Here is a 22,653-nt window from a genome sequence, read left to right as displayed (position 1 = left end):
CCTGCTCTACAATTCCAAATGTAAATTTAATAAAAGAATGACATACTTTAGAATGTTTATATAATGCACTTGTTGTTTTTTTTATTTTTGATATCATTAATGTGCTCATCCACTCTGTTTTTGAGTGCCCGCTCTGTCTTTCCCAAATAGAATGCTGAACAGGAGTTGCACACAGCTAGGTACACAACCCCTTTACTCATGCAGTTCCCTTTTGCAAATACTGCTCTACTTTTCATCCTATTTTCCAAGACTACTGAGTTCTCTTTGTGTATGAAACTGCATTGTTTACACATTCCATAGGGTCTAGTACCCTTGCTACTTATTATTTTAGGTTCTAACTTATATTCTAAAATACTCTTGCTATTATGCCCTGTCTTGTTCACAAATTTAGGGCCCTCTCCCAACTTTTTGTATATTTCTTAGTTAGTTTTGAAAATAGCCCAATTCTTTTTGATTATCCCCCTTAATTCATTAGTTGAAGAATTATATTCTAATACACATGCTCCTTTGTATTTGTCATTTTCCTTGCTCATTTCCAAGTTGTTTTTTGTAACCCTACCCCTAATAAAGGAAGGTAATCTGTATCCCACTTGTTATGAATCTCTGAAATAATTTCCTCAACTAATTGTTTGAGATATCTCCTCTCTTTGAACATCATCTGGATTTTACTTAATTCTACTTCCAAATCATCATACTGGGAAGTCATTCTTGCAACCCTCACTGCCTGTCCCTTCACAATACTTATTTTTTGTGTTGCAATGTTTCCCCAGGTCTAAACAAAAGTATTTCCATTGTCCCAGTTTTGCAGGAAAGGGCAAATAAGAAATAAACAATGCACTTAAAATAAGTGATCAAATGTAAATGTATTTATTAGTTTTTTAAAAATATACTAGCGATCATAGAACGTTTTGTGACATTATCAAGAAAAACTGGCCTATTCTTATGTCACATGAAAAAATTAGCCAGGTTGTAGGACCATGACCAAATTTTGCTTTTAAAAACAAGCGCAATCTTAAACAGATGCTATGCTATAAATATAACAATTCACGTAGTTCTATAAATAATGGATGTACCACTATGTGTGGCAAATGCAATTATTGCTCATTTATAGATACAGCATTTAGTTTTATACATCCAACCACACATTTTAAATACACTAGTAATTCTTATACCAATTGCTGTAGTACATATGTGGTCTATTTAGCTAGTTGTTTATCTTGTCAAAATTTATATGTAGGAAAGACCAAGAGACAATTAAAGGAAATGATATGTGAGCATTTATTAGCTATTAGGAAGAATGATTTAACAAATGCCCTAGCCTGTCATGTGAGGGACACAGACTCTACACATATCTTTATGTTTAGAATTTTAGAACAACTTAAGCCTGGCGGCAGACTGGGAGATGTTAATAAGATTCTAGAACAGCAAGTGAGCAGTTGGATTATTAGGCTACACAGCAACACACCACCAGGTTTGAATACCTCTATCCCTTTAAAATCTTTTCTTAAAAGGCGGAGACTATTTGATTTTATTCTGTGATAGGTTTGTTTGAAATGCTATGTATTTTATAAGCAGTGTATGTGAATTTGTATTTTATATGGTCTGAAGAAGTGCTCAGGAGAGAATGAAAGTTCTTACCGTTCATTAAACACATCTGCCTTGGTTTACCTTGTAGATTTTTGGAAGTATTTTTTAAAAATATGTTTTAGTGTAATATAGGATTCCAGTTGATAGTGTGGAATTTAATGAGTGAATGAGTAGTGCAGTGTTAGTGGATTAACTAGTTAATTGATTTATGTTTGTGATTAGTCACTGATGCTTATTTAATGAAGTAGCTTGTGTAATGTAATGTATTCTGATGAAGGCTACGATGTGCATAGCTGAAAGAGGTTAATAAACTTGTTTTATTGAACAACCACCCATTTGGACTACAGCCTGGATATATTGGTTTTATAATTATCCTGTTTTTTTGGCTGTATCAGCTTTGGTAACTGTATATTATTGCCATTTAATATCCTCGCACATTTTAAGGACAATGATACACAATGCCTTGCAGACTGCATGTATCAGATTACTGGTCTGATAAGACAAAAATGAGCAATAAACACAGAGAGATAAGACAGAGCTGCATTTATGCAAGCAACAATCATAAATGGTTTTGTGATCACTCAGTGCACTACATTTGAAATTAATACACCTTCCTGTGTTTTGAAAGTTCATTGGAGTGAGAGTTCAAATCTAGATGTGTGTAAAAATATTTTATATGTACCAACATGAATTTGCACATTTTATTAGTGCCAGTATTTGTGCAGTACACAGTGTGAAGCCCGTGCACTGGCCAAGCAAACAAGGAGCCTCAATCCTCACCACTAATACCAGTGAGGGGTGTCCATATAAGGAAGTGATAATAAATACACATACAGTAAAGTAAAATTTCCCTTAATAGCACACAGAGATCACAGTCAGCCTGGGGCTGGTTTCTCCCTTTCTCTCCAGGTCCCCAATAAAACTCTCCACTGGCAAAGCTATAGGGTCCAGATCTCAGCTTAGTGGGCAAGCTAAAACATCCAGCACCCTCTCTGTCAAACCAGTGCTTTGTGTCTCTGCCCAAGTAGCTGACACACACACACACACACACACACACACACACACACACACACACACACACACACACACACACACACACACACACACACACTTTGAGATAAGAGTTATATACAACCACACAGACACTCCTGGGGATGGCTGTCACAGGTGCCCCTTTACTTCCCAGTCTAAAAGGTAGTACTATGCTGCTACCACCCACTAACATTTATCAGCTATTCAAAGGCCCTTATGAAGGGTGTCCAATTATTACTGTGCAATATTATTATCCACGTGGTAAGTTCAATCAAACAGTCAAGGCTTATTGGGGTGACTTGACCAGTATCACTATATACATGCAATGTACTCTAGAACTTAAATTATCTTTACACAAAACAGCCACAGTTGAAAGGTTTAAAAATATTTAATAATAAATAATAAAAACACAAGACAATGCTTCTTACTACAAAGTGCTAGTCAAGAGTTCAGAGATCACAGAGAAATGCTTAAAATAATTCAGTAGAAAAGTTCTGATATCACAGAAACACACTTAGTTTAATCTTCCTAATTCCTAGCTATTTTTAAGAGAAAACACAGTTTTAAATAACATATATAGAAACAGGCAGTGCCGGTGATGTTGGATGTTCAAAAGAAAAAATGCTCAGAGCTCTCTGATTCTCTCTCTTTAAATTGATAACACAGAGCTGCTTCACATGACATCATTCTTCACACATCTCTGGCATTCCCAGGTTAACAGAAGCTACATTTACATTCTTTACACCTGATCAGAAACCAGAACAATAAAGGACATTTATACATGCAAATTCTAGCCATTAACTCTGGCCTTAAAATAATAGGCAGGATGCCTCTCTCTAGACATATCAGCTCTGAATTTTAACATCAAAGACAGTCATAAAATGCTTGACTTAGCTTTCTTACAGCAGAGTGCACTGTTGTTACATTTTTGCAGTTCAAAATCCAATGCAGTCTTTTCACATTTAAGAGAACAAGCCCATGGCTTACATTGATATGTACAAATGACAGAATTATTTGCAAAATTCTATCTGGCTAGGCTGGCAGCCTTCACATATCTTTACACCCCCCCCCCCACCGGAGAACTTAAGCTAGTTTTTCAAGTGACATTTGATAAACGTTGCATGAGAGGGATAGGTCTATCTGAGTATACCTTACCCCATTCCTTGTTTTGAGAGCCCATCTGCGTTGGCATTGCTAATCCCATTGCGGTGCTGCACTGACATATCATATGCTTGTAATCCTAGGCTCCATCTTAGCAACTTGGCATTTTGCTGGCTGGCTCTGTTCTTCCTTGTCAGGTCTGTGAGTGGAGCAGCTATGGTACTATAACTGGCGATGAACTTTCTGTAGTACCCTGCTGTCCCCAAGAATGCCCTCACCTGCTTTTTGGTAACAGGTGCAGGCCATGACTGAATGGCTTCTACTTTGGCAGGTTATGGCCTGATCTTACCACTCCCCACTCTATGTCCCAGGTAGGAGACCTTTGCCAAACCCACCTGACATTTGGTCGGCTTAATGGTCAACCCTGCCCTCTGTAGTCTGTTCAGCACCTCCCTGACATGTTAAAGGTGCTCTTGCCAGGAATGGCTGTAGATAGCAATATCATCTAGGTAAGTATGGGCAAACCCTCCTGCTCCTACTAGGATATGATCTACCAGCCTCTGGAAAGTCGCTGGGGCATTTTTCATCCCGAAGGGCATCTTTGTGAACTCATACAAGCCAAAAGGAGTCACACAGGCTGACTTCTCTTTAGCACTGGGAATCAAAGGCACCTGCCAGTAACCCTTGGTAAGAGCAATGGTTGTAAGATACTTAGCCCCACCCAGCTGCTCTAGGGTCTCATCTGTCCTAGGTATAGGGTAAGCATCTGACTCTGTGTGACAATTTAATTTCCTATAGTCCACACAGAACCTGGTACTGCCATCCTTCTTTGGCACCAGCACCACTGGGGAGGCCGAGGGACTGTTGGACTTTTGAATCACCACTAGTTCCAACATCTCATGTATCTCCTCCCTCAGAGTCTGTTGGACTCTCTCAGGCACCCTATAAGGGGCCTGCCTAATAGGCCTTTGGGGACTGGTGTCCATCTGATGCTACACTAGGTGGGTGCACCCTGGTTTCCCAGTGAACATGTCCCTAAACTCCTATAACACTGCTCATATTTCTCTAACCTGGATAGGAGATAGCTGCTGGGACATTGCTACCCCTTCCACTGAGGTGTCAGTCCAAGCCTCACTGAGGAGATCAGTCACCAGATCTCCCTTAGACTCCTCCTGCAATCCACTGCAAATGCTCAGTGCAAGGGCTTACCTATCATGGTAAGGTTTCATCATGTTAAAATGGTACAATTTGTGCCCCTGCCTCCTGCCTAGCAGTTCAACCATGTAGTCAAAATCACTTACCTTTCTTACCACCTTGTAGGATCCCTTCCAAGCTGCTCACAGCTTGTTGTGTCTGACAGGAATGAGAACCATTACCTGCTGCCCCACAGCATACTCTCTATCTTGAGCATTCTTGTCATACCACACCTTTTTCTGTTGTTGGACTTCTGTCAGGTGCTACTGGGCCAAGCCCATGAGTTCCCTGAGCCTTGTCCTGAGGTTTAGGACATACAGACTCCTTGCGAGGTTCACACTCAGCTTCCCACTCATCACAGCAACTCAAAGGGTGAAAAACCTATGAATTCCTGGGGAACCTCTCTGTAAGCAAACAACAGATGGGGCAAATATTTGTCCAACTCCCTCCTAAACTGGTCTGCAAATGCCTGTAGCATAGACTTGATTTTAGAGTTTAACCTCTCAACCAGACCATTAGTCTGGGGATGGTAGGGGGTGGTCTTCGAGTGCTTTACCCCACAATACTTCTACAGACAAGACAGCAGGTCTGACATGAAATTGGCACCTCTGTCAGTCAGTATTACTTTTGGGAAACCTACCCTGCTGAAAATCTCTAGCAAAGCATTTGCCACCTTTTCTGCCTCAATGGAGGACTGAGGTACTGTCTCAGGGTATCTTGTAGCATAATCTACTACCACTAGGATATACTTTTTCCCTGTGGAACTTGAGGTACTCAGAGGCCCCACAATATCCATAGCTACTCTCTGAAATGGCTCCTCAGTCACAGGCAAAGGCATCAAAGGAGCTCTAGCTACTTTTTGGCACTGGTCAAAGATCATGCAGTATTCTGTTACATCTCTGGAAATTCCAGGCCAATAGAAGTTCTGCATAATACGTCTCTTTGTACATTTTATAACCATATGACCTGCAAAGGGGATATCATGGGTATGGCTAGAAGCGCCTGATGATAGACTCTAGGCACTACCAACTGCTGTACTCTCTCAGCTTCTAGCCCTCCTTCAGGGGTCCACTCTCTACACAGTAACCCTTTCTACCAGTGTACAGATTCCCCCTTCCCATGACAATCAGGTGCCTCACTAGCTACCTGCCTAAGCCCTTGCAATGTAGGGTCTAAGAGCTGAGCCTGTCTCAACTCTCTCATTGTAACCCTTCCCAGCTGACCTTCCACAGGAAGTCTGGCATCCTCTGACAGTAGTGCCTCACTGTCAGCCCTGGTACTACTACCCACCTCTACCATTGCAGTCGCACTGTCCAAGGGAACTTCAATACCCCCAACCATTTGCCACAGTGGCACCTTCAGTCTCACTGCTACAGAGTAGCTCCCTCCATGAAGTAACCACCTCACCAGTCCTGGCTACAATTATGCAGACTGTCTGGGTCTTGCCCAGGCTATCAGTCCCCCATGCTTGTCTCCTATCCTGACTGCGTTTAACTGCATAAGCACATGCTACTGCCTCATCTAAATTCTTCCCTCTCAGGACATCTGCAGGATGGTAGTTTGGTACCCTTGTTTTCTCAAGACAACCTACTATTGGCATTTTGTGTTTCCCTCTTACTGGCTCTCTCACCTTTTGTTCCCCTCCTCGCCTCCATGGACATCTGTATGCCGCATGGCCTCACTGGTTGCATTCAAAACATTTAACCCTAGGTCCTGGACATGTATCTGGACTAGTAGCTTCCCCTGCTACTAGCAGATTCTGTTGGGGCAGTCTATGCTGTCCTCCATGGGTTTCTTTAGACCCATGAGTGGTACTGGGGGTCCTTTCCTGTGCAGGGATGCACTGCTTGCTAGGTATAGGTCTCCATTCTTCCCAAACTCATCTGAAGTAGCACATTGTCTATCAGCTAACCAGATCCTCATGTCCTCAGGCAAAGTGCTAAAGGTTTTTTCCCTCACCAAAAGGTCTGCCAGCCCTTCAAAAGTGGTGACCTGACATCCACTCACCCACCTATGAAAATTAGTGCTCAGTTCAGCAACATATTCACACACACTTTCATCTGCCTTGCATCTATGCTCACAAAACCTTTATGTTTCAGGTGTTAGCTTAAAACATTCTAACAAGTGATTTTTAACAGCAGTATAATCAAAATATTCACAATCAGCAAGTTTAGACAACACAATTACAGCTTTACCATGGAGTAAGGGGGGTCAGGAACCGTACCCGGAGCCTTTGTTTAACATCATACTATTTACATACCCTCTCAAACATATGAATGAAACTATCAAAACTATCCCCCTCTTTAAACTGTGGAAGAAATTTACTGACCTTTTGTGCATCTGGGGTCCAGTTACTCCCGTCCCCATTACCCCAATGACTCTGGCAAAGAGTCAACATCTCTTTCTCATGCTGCCTCTGCCTCTCCTTTTCCTCAGCTTCCAAGCATAGAAGTTTCTCATTCTCCTCAACTTACAGACATCTCAGTCTCTCAGCTGCTTTTATTTCCAAATGACTGGCCTCCAACTCAATTCTCTTTATTTCCAAATGGATTTTTAAGTCTTCTGCAGAAAGGTTGAGCTGTCCATTCTCTGAGGGTTCTAAATCTCTACTACCAGTCTGATTGTCCTCCTGGTTGCTGTTTTCTGATGCAGCTGTGACCAAGGCTGCAATCATGTCTGCCTTAGTCAGGTTTCCATGCACCAGTCCCTTAGCCTGGCACATCTCAGCCAGCTGGCTCCTTGTCAGCTTTCTGTACTCCTCTGCTGACATGCTGCTTGCTCTCCCTGACTAACTAAGATAACAAAAGAAATAAAACAATTGTGATCTGTCCACTGAACACAGAAGGTGTTATAAGAGATCTGGGAACACAGATTGACAGAACCTCTTTTTTGACCACCACATTGCCATTGTGGTAAGAAGGTCCTTCTATGTGGCACATCTCTTTACTAAGGGTTTTGCATCCAGGAAGAAAGAGGTCATTGTGTCCCTCTAATCTTCTCTCATTAGGCCAATCATCGAGTACAATGCCCAGTTTGGTATGTACCTCATTAGACACCTGCAACAACATGAGAGGCCACAAAAGTATCTCAAAAAGAGGATCCTAGGCCTTAAACAGTTGTCCTATATGGACAAACAAAAAAAACTCCAGCTATTCTCTGTCTCATATCGCTTACTTAGAGATGATCTCTGCTTGACTTACAAAGCCATGTCTGACCCAGCTCTGTAAATGCTACATCTAAAGGAATCCCAATCCTTCCACACCACATGCTCCAGAGACCTCATCCTAATTATCACAATCAACAGAACATGCTGGAGGGACAGGTTCATAACCCAGACACTGCCCATGCTAAGAAATAGACTTCCCATACATGTCAAGCACAGCACGTCACTGGCCATCTTCAAGACAAATCTTGATGAGTGGATGGGAAATAGAAAATTCACCCTGGGGATCACTCCACTGGCTCTACTCGACAGCGGCACTAGGTACTAAGGTCGGGTGGCATGATGCCAGGGTAATCCTATGGGCTAGGTTTGTAAAGACTCCAGGGCCATTGGCCTAGTACACACCTATGAATATTCCAGTTTAAAAAAAATATGCTTCCTTCCCTCATTGACACTGTTGCTCTCCACTTAGCATTGCACAAATGTAGTTGGCATTGTTTCTTGGGTTTGAGACTACCACTAAAAGTGATAACAGGATTTGGCAGGAACTTATTATTTGCTATTGCTATGGCTGAGGGATTAGATGTATCTGTTGTTAGAGGGGAAAGTGCTCAATTTAGGGTGCAGAAGTGGAGTATTCATAGGTTCATAGGTGTGTACTAGGCTAATGGCCCTGGAGCCTTTACAAGCCTAGCCCATAAGATTACCCTGGTATCATGCCACACGACCTAAGTTCCCACTGCCGCTGTTGAGTAAAGCCACTGGAGTGATCTCTGGGGTGAATTTCCTATTTCTCATCCACTCATCAAGATTTCTCTTGAAGAGGGCCAATGAGTTGCTCTGCTTGCCATGTATGGGAAGTCTATTCCATAGCATGGGCAGTCTCTGGGTTATGAACCTGTCCCTCCAGCATGTTTTGTTGATCACGGTAATGAAGTTGAAGTCTCTGGAGCATGTGGTGCAGAGGGATTGGGATTTGTTTAGATGTAGCATTTCTAACAGAGCTGGGTCAGACATGGCTTTGTAAGTAAGGCAGAGATCGCCTCTAAGTAGGCAATATGAGACAGAGATTAGTTGGAGTTTTTGAAGTCTGTCCATATAGGACAAATGTTTAAGGCCTAGGATCCTCTCTGTGAGGTAGTTTTGTGCTCTCTCTCCAGTTGTTGCAGGTATTTAGTGAGGTACATGTCAAATGGGGCATTGTACTCAATGATTGGCCTAATGTGGGAAGAGTAGAGGGAGACAATTACCTCTTTCTTCCTGGATGCAAAACCCTTAGTAATGAGATGTGCCACATAGAAAGACTTTCTGACCACAGTGGCAATGAGGTGGTCAAAAGAGAGGATGCTGTCAACCTGTGTTCCCAGATCTCTTATAAAGCCTTCTGTGTTCAGTGGACTACTATCAATGTGGTAATTCAAGGGAACTGGGTTTTTCTCAAGGGGGATGATGATACATTTTATTTTTTGGCATTGAGCTTAAGGCCATGGTCCTGACACCAGTCGTTGGTTTTAGTGAGGCCTTTCTGTAGGATGTCAATATTACTCAGGGAGTTAATAATAGCTCCCAACTTGTAAGCATCTGCAAACTTTGTCAGCAAGAGTCCCTTCATGTTTGCCTGGACTTCAGAAAAGTAGATATCAAACAGGAGAGGACCCAGGACCGAACCCTGTGGGACTCCACCCATGACTATTCGGCAGTCAGACTTGGAGTCAGCCACTTTCACACTGTGGGTTTTACCTGTGAGCCATTTTGCAACCCACATAGTGATATAAGGGGTGATGCCTAGCTTAGTGAGTTTTTCTATGATTCCTGAGTGGGGAATAGTATCAAAGGCCTTGGCCAGATCAAGGTAGGCTGTATGAACCACCTTGCCTTCATCCACAGCTCTAGTGACTGACTCAAAGAAGTTGACCACGTTGAGCAGGCATGATCTAACCTTTACAAAACCAAACTTTGGGGCACCCAGAGTTTGGAGATTCCATATATCCTTGTTTATTAGGTCCATGATGATGCGTTCCATAGCTTTGCATATCAGACCCAACCAAATAATGGGGCGATAGTTCCCTGGGTCTGTAGTCACTCCTCCTTTGTGGAGAGGGATAAGTAGCAGTTCACCATTTGGTACGGACAAAGCCTGAGGTGAGGCTATAATTGAACAGGGAACACAGGTGAGGTATCAGTTCACTCTGTAGTTCATGTAGAACACAGCCAGGGACATTGCCAGGTCCCATAGAAGCTGTATTCTTGGCCTTGGACAGTGCTGTTTTAACCTGTGCAGCAGTAATACTGGATGCCTGTCAATCTGCTAGTATTGTGACTGGTCCTTTGGGAGGCTAAAGTTGACACTGAATCTGTCGGCCCGTATATTGGCAATATCTGTTGTCTCGGTGTAGGTGGTACCATTATGCAGTAGCTCAGAACAAATCTGGGTATTGCCATGGAGATTCTTTACATTACTATAGAAGGCCTTGTGGTTGTCTTTACTATCTGTTGCAATTCTGTTTTCATAGCTAGCTTTAGAGGATTTCATGAGGGAACTCAACTTTTTGTTGAGGCTGATGGAGGAGAGCATCTTGGTTCTATTGGGTATGTAGAGATCCATGCATTTGCATATGTGTTTGGACAGTGCATCGGTGTATGATTTGGTGGTCATGCAACTATTCTTCCATTTGCATGGGTGCCATGAAGTTAGCCACCTCTGTTTTTAGGAGTCCAAAGTTAGCTTTGGAGAAGTTTTTCATGGTGGTTACCTTTGTGGGGGGGGGGATTTCCAAGGTGATTAGTTTGTGATTGGATCTAACCAGGGTGGAGTTGACTATTGGTGTAGAGCAACAGTCACCCGTGTTAGTAATGGCCAGGTCAAGTAAGTTGCTACCTCTAGTGGGAGTAAGAATGAGCTTGTCCAGGGCATTGGAATTAATGAATTCCAGGAAACAGTTGGCAAGTTTATCGGTACATGAGTAGTTTTCCCAGTTAATGTAGGGATACTTGAAGTTTCCCAGTATGACAGTATTAGGTAGGACCTTAATATTCTCCAGGGTGCTTAGGAACATGGAGTGTGGGTATTGTGAAATTGTTGGGGACCTACAGCAGGCTATGACCTGAATTTCTGTCTTACCCAGTCTTAGCTGCAACTGAAGTAGCTCAGATGTGTTATGTTGGGCTACTAGTCTGGAGGTGTGGGCATCATTTATGAATATGGAAACACCACTGCCTTTGGAGCTTTGGTCCAAATTCTGCGGCTGAAAGGTGTGGAATGAGTTATAACCTGCTAGTGCAGTGGTGCTTTCTGCTGCCTTGAACCAGGTCTCTGTTATGGCACAAATGTCGATGTTCTCCATTTTAAGGAGTGCTTTGAATGAGTACAATTTGAGATTTAAACTTCTTGCATTTAGCAGCATGACCCTCAGATTGCATTTGTTTATAGCTGTTACAGTGGTAATTTGGTCTTTGGAACACCGCCTAAAAAAGGCACTATAGGGGTGGCAAGAGCCTTGGCCAGTATCCAGAAGCCCAGGGCTGAGACATGCAGGCCACCTCTTGCAAAGCATTGAGGTCTGTCAATCATGTCATCCCAGGCAGACAGATACTGGATCCCCTTAGAATGACACCTGAAACTTAGCCAATTGTTGAAATCAATAATTTTCTGCTTGCATTGTAGTATCATTCTGGATGATGGTAGGATGCTGCTCAGGGCTAGGGTCATACTTACCTGGTCTACATAATCTGAGAGCACCTCCATGTCTCTTTTCATCTAGTCCAGGGAGGTATGTCTCAGGTCATTCAAACCCACATGTACAATGACAGAGTCATATTTGTACTTGTTGTTGAGAGATCTGAGTGCATGCATTATGTGTCAGATCCTGGTGCCTGACAGGCAGCTGACTGTTACTTTCTCCTTATTCAATCTAGTGAGTGGGACATCAGTGTGCCTCACTATTGAGTCACCTATGACCAGTGTGTTGAGCATGCTGTTTTATCTTAGCAGCTTTGGTTGAGTGGCACACTTTTTAGGAGAGTTATATGTCTTGGTGGTCAAGTGCTTTTCTGCCTTGGAGGTCTCTGCTGTTTGGGTAGATTTTTATTGAGAGTCTCCACGAAGGTGGGTGTGTGGTTTGTATTTCTATGTGAAGGCAGTGCTGGTGTGTGTTCTGGAAGGCCATGTGTTCCATGTTGTGTGGTGCAAGTGTTGACCTTCTCCTCTTGACCAGCTATTCCAGTCTTGGCTGGAGAGTGCTTGGCTTCCAATTTGGATATATAAGTGCATCTCTCACAAGTCTGTGTGATGGGAGGTAAGAGGAGAGAGTTGTCAGAGTACATGTGCAGTGCTACATTGCCTCAGGATGCGCAAGTTCACCAGGTCCAATAAATATTCAAGAGTCCAGAATATTTATTGGACTCTTGATAAAGCAACACAGCCAAAGGCTTCTGCAGGGCAAATATTCGGGCTCCCAGTACAAGTCTGATGTTTGGAATAGTCTGGCCAAGGCTGTATCCATTGCGACTGGCATCTCCCCCACTGGAGAACAATAGAGGCACTTCAGTGACCTAAAAAGGTATAAGACGGACACAACCAGTGGGTGGATACATTTCAAACTAGCAACATCGCACAGTTGTGTAAGTATGCTAACAAAGAGACTTTATAATACATAGAAAGCTAAATATAGGCAAGACTTGTATGCATAAAGCTTTTCTTTTCTTTTCACAACTAATCCTTAAAAGTGTGGTGAATAGGTAGGCTCATTATAATCATCTGGAGAAACTGAGGGAACCAAGTGGCATGTATGCAGCACAGGAGAAGTGTTATTGTAGCCTAAAAAGTTAAAGAAATATGTTTTTGTTTTCTGTACAGTGGTAGAAAAGTAAATATGCACATCCTATGTGTAAAAGCAAGCATGCATGCTTAAGTCTGTAGCACAAACCAACTTTAGGATTTAAGTGTAAGACTGTATTCAGAGGTTGTGGGCCCAAACACCATGAGTAACAACTATATAATACTGCAATGTTTTAATAATATTACATAAGTTAAAATCTATACAGGTGGCATAAATGCCCTGCTGTTAACTGTAATCTGTAGAACTGGACAAAGCATAGTTGCAATGCATGCACATTGCAAGAATTACTTTGAGCAATCTGTAATTATAGTTTCTAGTTGTTAGGGCATATACTTAAATGCAATTATTCAGATAAAATAGTTGTATTATTGTGATAATTCAGTGTATGTCACATATGATGGTACTAATTAAATTTCTTTTTCTCTCTCACCTCAACTTATCTCTCTTTTTATTTTCTATTATATGTCATCAAAATGTCTCCATCTGTAACAACTATCTAAATGCTTCAAAGTACAGCGAGGTAGACCAAACCCAGTGGGTCATCCTGCTCCTGCTCCACCAGCTCCAGCATCAACACTCAGCACATCTGGGGACCCAACCTAGCAGTACTGCCTCTGATGCCCGTGCACTACCTGCACTCTCTGGTAGCACTACCATGGCAGCTTGTGCTGTGGGACCCTTTGGGAGCACTAGCATAGGTGGTGAGTTCATCACATGCCAGGACCTGCCAGTGTTGGTGCATAGGGTTGTGCACAGTACCATTGATGTAAGTCTATGTCAGATGGAGAGGCTGCTCTCCCTCATGGCCTTAGGAGCAGAAGACATCAAACACTCCAGCAGCCAGCTGAGTAACAGGACAGTGATGACAGTCCTAGTGGTGAGGACTAGATTCTCACTGTCCCCATGTTTGATGGACATGAGCTTGAGTTGTACTCTCCCTTACCCCAGTCATGGTGTCCCCCAGTCATTTGTGTAGGTCTCTCAACATCTTCTTTCTAACATCCAGTGCTCATGTCATCTACTATAAGTTGTCCTGCAGCCTTGTAAAACTCAGACTTGTGCCATGGTGCTTGCATAAAGTGCCGAGTTCATTAGTCTCTGCACTTAGATAGGCAGGGGCTCTGATCTCAATGTAGTCAACTGGGAGGTGTGTGTGTGTTTATGTAGTCAGAGGAGCATAAATGTGTATCCTACAGTTTCCACTCCAATCCTATGGGTTGCCATATTTTGACACTTACACATGCCTACACATCCATCTCATGAAGGCCTCCTAACATCTTCTCTTCAACATCCAGTGCTGATATCATCCACTATAAGTTCTCTTGCAGCCTTGTAAAAGTCAGATTTGTGCTGTGGTGCTTGCATAAAGTACTGAGCTCTGTAGTCTGTGTACTTAGGAAGGGGTTCTGCTCTCACTGGAATGTGTGTGTGTGTGTTTGTGTGTGTGCGTGTGTGTGTGTGTGTGTGTGTGTGCACTTGTTTGACATTAGAGAGAACATTTTACATCAGGATGTGGGGCAATGCTATTACTATTTTCTCCTCACCAAGTACTGCTGATATCATCATCTATAAAGTATTGTGTGGCACACTCCAAGTCAGAATTCAGCTGTGGAGCTCATATTAAATACCATGTTCTCTAGATGTACTTAGATATATAGGGGTTCTGTTCCCACTGCAGTCAACTGGAGTGTATATATGTTTGTGAACTTGCTTAACATTGCAGAGAGCATTTTGCACAAGTGTGTGGGACACTGCTATTATCATTCTCTGCTCAGCAGGCACTGCTGTTGTCATCAGCTATAAACTGCTTTCTAACACTCTCCAAGTCAGACTTCAGATGTGGTGCTTGCCTTACATGCAATGTTATCTAGTCAGTGCACTTAGAAAGGTAAGGGTTCTGTTCTCACTGCAGTCAACAGGTATGTGTTTGTGTACTTGATTGACATTACAGAAAGTATTTTACACCAGCATGTGGGACACCACTATTTTCTCCTTACCAATCACTGCTGATGTCATCGGCTATAGCCGATTTGCAGATGTGCAGTATTCCCATCAGAGCAGGGTCAGAGACTGGCCTGTAGGCCTGGCACAAGCCACATCATCCTATATGATACAGATTACAGTCACATGGCTATCAGTCTGTCCACATATATCATGGCATGGTTTGTAGGCCCTGTATTTCCTTGGTGAGAAACCTCTATGTTCTGTCCAGCTGCTAGAGTTGTCTCTTGAGATAAATGCAAAAAAGAGCATTATACTCTATTAGTGTTCTGATGAGGTTCGAGTACAGTGCTGCTATATCATACTCAGATCTGAATACAATGGCCTGACTTATGAAGTGCACAATGTAGCCTTTCCCTACCACTGTGGACACTTGTTTGTAGAAGTTCAGATTGCTATCTATGTGTGTTCCCAGGTCTTGCACCACTAGGTTTCAGCATAGTGGGATATTGTCAATGTTGTAATTAGCAGGGAATTTCCCTCTGCGGAAGACCAGAACACTGACCCATTTTTGCATTTATCTGTAGACTGTGTGGCTTTAGCATGAATGATTTGACTGCGTTAACCCCTCCTGCAGTATGTTGTCATCACTAATTGCACCCAATATGCAAAAATCAGCAAACTTGGTAAGCCAAAGGCCATATAATTTACCCTGGAAGGTATTATTTAAATGTTGGAAAAATATTGGCTTGCAGCTTTACCCACCTCCAAAGTACCTACAATTTAAATGACTCTTCTGGATAGCCATCAGGGTTCCAACTAGAATCTTTACCAAAACAGTAAATGAAAACCTCACAAACTTAGGACAAACCCTGTATGTTTTTATAGGCCATTTTTGATCTTACAAATTTTAATAGCTTAATCATGTTCATAAATGTATTCTCTTAATGAGTGCTCAGACTTTCCAACATAAAGGCATCCACATGTGGAGCAGAATGAGATAGAGACCATTAATCACATACCACAATCTAGCTTTGGGGAGTTTAATCATTTTCCCTATCACTTTAAAAATCTTATTTGCATACTTGCTGATTAAACAATATTGCTTGCAACTTGCATTTAACTGTACCAGCTGTAATTAAATTTTTTAAACCAGGATTTTCCAATCTGTTGTTAATGTTTGCTCCTTAATTAAAAATATAATTGGGGTGGAGCCTCACAATGTTGTTGATGTTGTCAAAATGAGTAAGTGCGCCCCATTGTATGTCAGTGATATTCCTAATTTGGGGAATTTCATTTGAAAACATAAGAATTACACTCATTTGAAAGAGTTGTTGATTATACTGGACACTGGTTTTACTAGTCCACCTTTTACAATCAGAGAGAACCTACCATCCCTACCAGATTTGGATGATATATTCATCGTGTGGAAGGGAATGTATCCCCTGCTGGAGGAATTTTTTGGATTTTTAAATCAAAATTCTGATCTTTGATGTTTACTTATAAGTGTTCCTTAGACAAACTAAGCCTTGACTGTTTCTGAAAGTGATTTTTGGAAGTCAGTGTCTACAGAAATGCAGTCCATGGTTATTGCTCTTCTAACCTAAATAGAAAAGACACTTTTGCAAATAGATAATTGTACTACCAAAGTTGTCATCCATATAAACAACAAGTGAATGCTGTAAAAGGAGAAATGGTGCATGTGTTGAGGTTAGTTTCAGAAGACTCTGAATGTTATGTCCAATGTGAGTACTTGATTAAACTATTCTAAGAATGAGGTTGTCATATTGATTTGCTTATAAACAAGAGGTAAGAAGTCATTAATGGTATTTATATATGCAATGAATTTCAAAGCTTAGAGAGCAAGGGAAGAGGAAGGTGGGTCAGAATCCAAGAACCCAAAAAGAATAGCTGAAGCAAATCATGCCCTGGATAGATGGTAGGGCACCAATATGTAATGTTTGGTAAATATGTGAACTGATGACCAAGTTGCTGCATCTAGAACAGATTTAGAGTCCAGCCTTTCCAAAATATCATGAAAGTAGCCATAATCTATTGTATAATATACAATATAATATTGTATATTGTATAATATATAATATAATATTGTATAATATGCTGGAGCTTTTATCCCCGGGCCTCTGCTGAAAAAGGGCTCTTCAGCTCAGTTGGACAATCCCAGTTAACAAATGTAAAATAAAAAATAAATAAATAAACCTGAGAAGACTGAGTCTAGACTGTCCCTGGAAGTAATTGCCCATGGTGAGAATAGCAAAAGGTAATAGGTTTGGACAACCAACTCAAAATAGAGTGTTTAGATACTGCTTATCTCTACTTCTTACCTTCATAGGAAATAAACAGCTGATCAACAATCCTGAAGGATTTGATTTTATTAGTATACTATCATTGCTACCTATGAACAATTGAAGTACGGATTCTTTCACCCATAGTTGTATAGTCTGGAAAGAAAACTGGGGGATTAATGGCTTGATTTAGTGTAAACTCAGACATTATTTTACGTGAAAATTATCTATTAATACTCAAGGAAAACCTGTCCCTATTAAAAATGAAATAGGGATGGTTGACCATAAAGGCATGTAACACAGACAGATGTCTGCAAAGTACAGAGAAAGTAATAAGACTGTATTCCAAGACATGAACTTGAAGTTTGCCTCCTAAGCACACTCACAAGGAAAGAGTGTCTCTTTTTCTAGCACAAAATTAAGATCCGCAGAAGGAGCCACTCACTTAATAGGAGGGTACATATCGCATATAAAGAACCCCTTCCAAAAAATTATTTACATATGGTAATAGAGAAAGGGGGAATCTATGGGCAGATAAGCAGAAATGGCAAAGAGGTGAAGCTTAATCGAAGAGTAGGAAAGGCCAGCAGATAACGCACACAAATATTGAAGAACTAGAGGCACAAGGGACAGCAACTGGTCCTGGTTCTAAGTGCAACAGCAACTAGAACATTTTCTCTACATTCCTAAATATAATTTTGTATTAACAGGATTCTTAGCCTCCTGTAATACCTGTCCTCATAAAAACATATCTATAAGAGTTAAAATTGTATAATTCAGGCAGTTAACTGGAGAAGTTGAGGGTTGGTACTTATCAAATACTATCCCCCATCCTGTGTGAGTAATTTATTTTATTTTATTTTATTTTATTTTACATTTGTTGACCGGGCTAGTCCAACTGGATAATTTCCATTTTCAGTGGAGGCCCGGGGAGAAAAGCTCCAAGATAAAACAAGGTTATAAAAATTAAATCATTTACAATAATTTTGTATGTTACATACATTGAGCAACAATGTTTACATCACAGTCTTGGTCAAGTAATAATAAGACATAGAACTATCCACATATAGAGAGAGACAGTAATTCTTTACAGAACAATTAGGTCCTTTGATATCATAGAGAAAGGTTGCAATTTAGATTTCTGGGGATATAATAGAAGGAAGAAAAAAGTAGATTAGTCTGGATTTGTACAGGAACAGAGCCAAAAGTTGTTCAGATGTAAAAGAAGTTGTTTTTTGAAAAGAGGAAAGGAGGCTAGTGAGGTGATGTGTGAAGGGAGGTTATTCCATATTTTGCCAACTGAGTTGGAGAAAAGGCAGTTACCTGCTGAATTTGTAATTCTAGTTATGTTGACCTGTAGCTTTTCGGCGGAGCGCAGCTGTTTCAAGTTATTATAGGGGATTAGGAGGTTATTGAGAGCAGGTGTCTTTAATGGTTGGTACAAAATGTTATGAGTTATTAAGAGTTGTTGATATATGAGCTTGTTAGGAAGTTCTAACCAGTGTAAGTGTTTTAAGTTAAGACAGTGGTGAGTTCTATACTGGGATGCTGTGGCAAAGCGAGCTATATTGTGGTAGGATGTAGTCAGTTTCTTTAGGTTGCTTTTTGAGAGATTAGTGTAGATAAAAGAAGCATACATTAGTGTAGAGATAAGATGTGATTGTGCTAAGGTGGTCCGTGCTTCTGGTGTGAGGAAAGGTTTAATTCTGTACAGTGAACCAATCTTTTTATTAACTGCTTTTATAGTGTTATTGATGTGGTAATCATAGTTAAGATTATTATCAATAGTAACACCTAGCAGTTTGGTAGTAGAATCTGGGAGATGATGGAGTTGTCACTTGCAGTAACAGTGAAGTTAAGTTGAGAAGATTTGTGGGTAGGTGTGAAAAGTAACAGTTTTGTTTTCTTGGGGTTCAGGAGAAGACATCTTTTTGAGAACCACTGTTCTACTGATGAAAAGGTGGATTGTGTCAGTGACTGGAGTTCAGGTTGAGTGGAGGCTGTGCATATAATGGTAGAATCATCTGCATATTGTATGCAGGTTGTGTTCTGGATAGATGATTGGAGATCATTAATAAAAATGGAGAATAGGAGTGGACCTAGTATAGATCCTTGAGGTACACCTAAAGAGATAGGCAGTAGAGTAGATAGAGAATTATTCCAGAGTACTGCTTGTTGTCGGTTTTCAAGATAGGATGAGAACCAGGATAAGGAAGAGGAGACCAATTCAAGGGACTTTAATATGTGTAGAAGAAGTGTATGGTTGACCATGTCAAAGGCTTTTGACAAGTCTAGGAATAGAGCAGAGGTTAGTTTGTTGTTGTTGCGGTTAGAGTTGATGGTGTTAGTAAATGAGAGTAGTGCAGTGGTGGTACTGTGTGAAGGTCTGAATCCATGCTGAGTATTAGCTAGTAGATTGTTATGAAGGAGATGGTTAAGTAGTTGTTTATGTATACATTTTTCCATGATTTTGGCTAGATGAGATAATAGAGCTATAGGGCGATAGTTAGAGAGGTCAGTGGATTTACCTCCTTTGTGTAAGGGTATAATGTGTGATATTTTCCAGATGTCTGGAAAAGTACTTTCTTTTATAGATCGGTTTATTAGGATAGAAACAGGATAAGCAATAGCTTTAGCTGCTATTTGCAAGAATTCTGCAGGGAGCTTGTCTGCTGAGGGGGTAGTTGGTTTAAGTTTTTGTAAGAGAGATTGTATATAGGAGGTAGGTATGGGTTGAAATTGAAGGGGGAGTAGGGAGTTGTTGATTTTACCTAAGAGGAGTTGGGATGAATCAGGAGCTAGGTGGTTAGCTAGACTTTGAATGGAGGTGGTAAAGAAGGTATTGAAGTTATTGGCAATTAAAGAGGGATTATCAGGGTTGAAATTCTGTGGGTGTGGTGTAACTACTTTGCCTGGGGTGAGTAGATTATTGATGGTAGACCAGAACTTTTTTGGTTGTTTTTTGGTGGTTTGCTGAAGTTCAAAGTAGTAATTTTTCTTATCTGAAAGGATGGCTTTTTTGGTGTTGTTTCGGAGCTCTCTAAAGGTTTGATGATCAGTTGGGTTTCTAAGAACGTACATGCATTATGATAAGTAAGTCATTGTTTATGAAAAAGCTCAATGTAATTGACGCTTGCCAATTTTAACAGAAGGAAGAACCATAGGTGCCCATGTCAGGATGATCCATCTGGGTGCATGTCCCTTTATAGCAGAGGCCTGGGGAGGAAAGGTCAACAGATTGCAGATATTTACAATGATATACAAATTTGATTTTAGCCTTTGTGGACAAAGGTTGCTTAGATAAACACAGAAATATTCAAAAGATACATTTTACAGAATGTATACAATGCTGTGCTGTACAAGGATAGACTGTAACTGTGGATGGAATGGACACATAAGACAGTTATGACGTACATGCATTATGATAAGAGTTTTAATGTTAATGATAAAACAAGCTTAGTGTAACACATTTTATCAGATAAAATTATTAACCTAGATATGAGCAGAGGCTGAGCCATGATTGTCTTTGATGTTCTCTAATGTTGTTTTTGGAAAAAAAAATAGTTATTATTTACTCTGAGGTTAAGGGGGAGTGATTTCTATTTTTTTTAGACATAGTTAGAATATAAGGCATCCTCTGCAGCATCTTGAGATTTTGTTATCTTCAGTAACATTTTATTTTTGGGAATGACAGGCTTTTTTGGTAATGTTCAATCAAGTCGATTTTTATGCAGAATGTATAAGTCTGTGGGGTACATGGATCTGAGAGTGGTGTATAGTGTGTGAGAATTCTATCCATTTTAGTTGATTTAGGGCTTCACAGTGATGAGATTTACAAATCAGTATCATTGCAAATTTTGTAGTTTTGTTATGACATAGTTCTGTTTCAGTTCTTAGTGTTGAAGGCAGATTGGTGAAGATCTGAGATGCATGTATTAGTGCTGGAAGCAGGTGCTTGCTATATTTAGTCTTGCTTGGTTAGTTAGACAAGATTTGGATCTGCATAACACCTAATGTTTTGGTGTTTTTTTCATTGCTGCCTGTATGTGGTGATCAAATTTCATGGCATCATGTATTATGACCCCCAGAAGTTTTGTATAAGTAAGTAGTTCAATTTTTGTGCTGTTAAGGGATATAATATTGAAGAGAGCTTTGCAATGTAAGTGAGATTTAGGGATGAAAAGAAGCAATTTGGTTTTCTTGGGTTCTTCTCTTGGGATTTAGTAATAGGTGTGAGTGTTCTAGCCAAGACATAATAGAAGTAAATGCTTCTTGGGTTTGCTCTTTCAATTGCGGTTAGATACGTGCTGCATTGATAGGTGGAGAGCCACCTATGCATTGAATTATTGTGGTCTGTTATGGTGCTAATTGCAAGTCATTAATAAATATATTGAATAGAATTGGACCACGTATGGAGCCTTGGGGCACACTTATGGTTGCAGGCAGATAGTTTAAGATTTCACTTTTCCATTTAACTGCTTAAATCTATTTTTGTGGTAGCTGTGAAACTAGGAAGAGGCTTATAGTAGCAAGAGTTTGTAGAATTTATGAGTAGGATACAATCTAGAATGCTTTGAACATATTGTGGAAGGCTGAGGATACTGAATGGTGTGTTGATGGTGTTTATGTTATATAATATGGCAATATCAGTACTGCATTTACCCATATTGTTTTGGAGAGAAGACATTATGTCATCTGAGATCCTGAAATATTATTTTGGTCCCAGTGAAACCAGTCCCTCATTTTAGTGGAAGTATCCAAAAAGACAATTCTCCTACAGGGAAATCTCTTAAGTAAACTCCCTTAAAGTCAGAATCCTCCTGGCAAGGAAAGAAAGCTAGACAGGACAAATCCCAATGTAGCATATGACCATCTCACAGAAAATTAGTATCTGAATGGAGAGCCAGTTTTTTATTTTTTCATTTTATATGAGGAGATACGCCTGTTCCAAAAGCCTGCAAGACTGAATGGCAGAAAATAAACTTTTTGCAAAGTGCAAGAAATAATCTCTAAAAAGTGTGAGAGGAGAAATATGCTCAGTCTTATGCTTCCTTTTCCTAGAAGACCCATCTCAAAAGGTGAAAATGTAACCACATGAACATGTCCATTCAATGGAAAAATATTTTCCTCCACAGATTATAATAGAGGAATGGCTCTCTGTAGATTCCCTAGGGACAACAAGACTGGTTCTCCTTTTCTCAACAAAGGAAACTGTAGCAGAGGATGTGCCAGCCTGCCAGTACTAAGTAGCTACCTTAGGGACAACATAAATGGACCAATAGAAGGATATGAATGGTCTAAGCAACAACTCATGGCCACAGAGCAGACATTAGCCAGTGGTTAAGGCTTAGAAGTTGACTAAAAAACAAAGCTTCCCAATTAGCATATCTTTCCTGTGGACCAGGGAAGAATTAAATGATTTTCTAGGGTCTAAGTTCATGCTGAAGCCAGTGAACTAGTCCATAAAAATACCAGAAGGTGGAAAATCAAACAA

The sequence above is a fragment of the Protopterus annectens genome, chromosome 5.part0 (genome assembly GCF_019279795.1).
Source record: "Protopterus annectens isolate FY-2018-M chromosome 5.part0, PAN1.0, whole genome shotgun sequence".
In the NCBI taxonomy this organism is placed as follows: Eukaryota; Metazoa; Chordata; order Ceratodontiformes; family Protopteridae; genus Protopterus; species Protopterus annectens.
The sequence above is the reverse complement of the archived record's forward strand: the minus strand, read 5'-3'. Positions refer to the sequence as shown.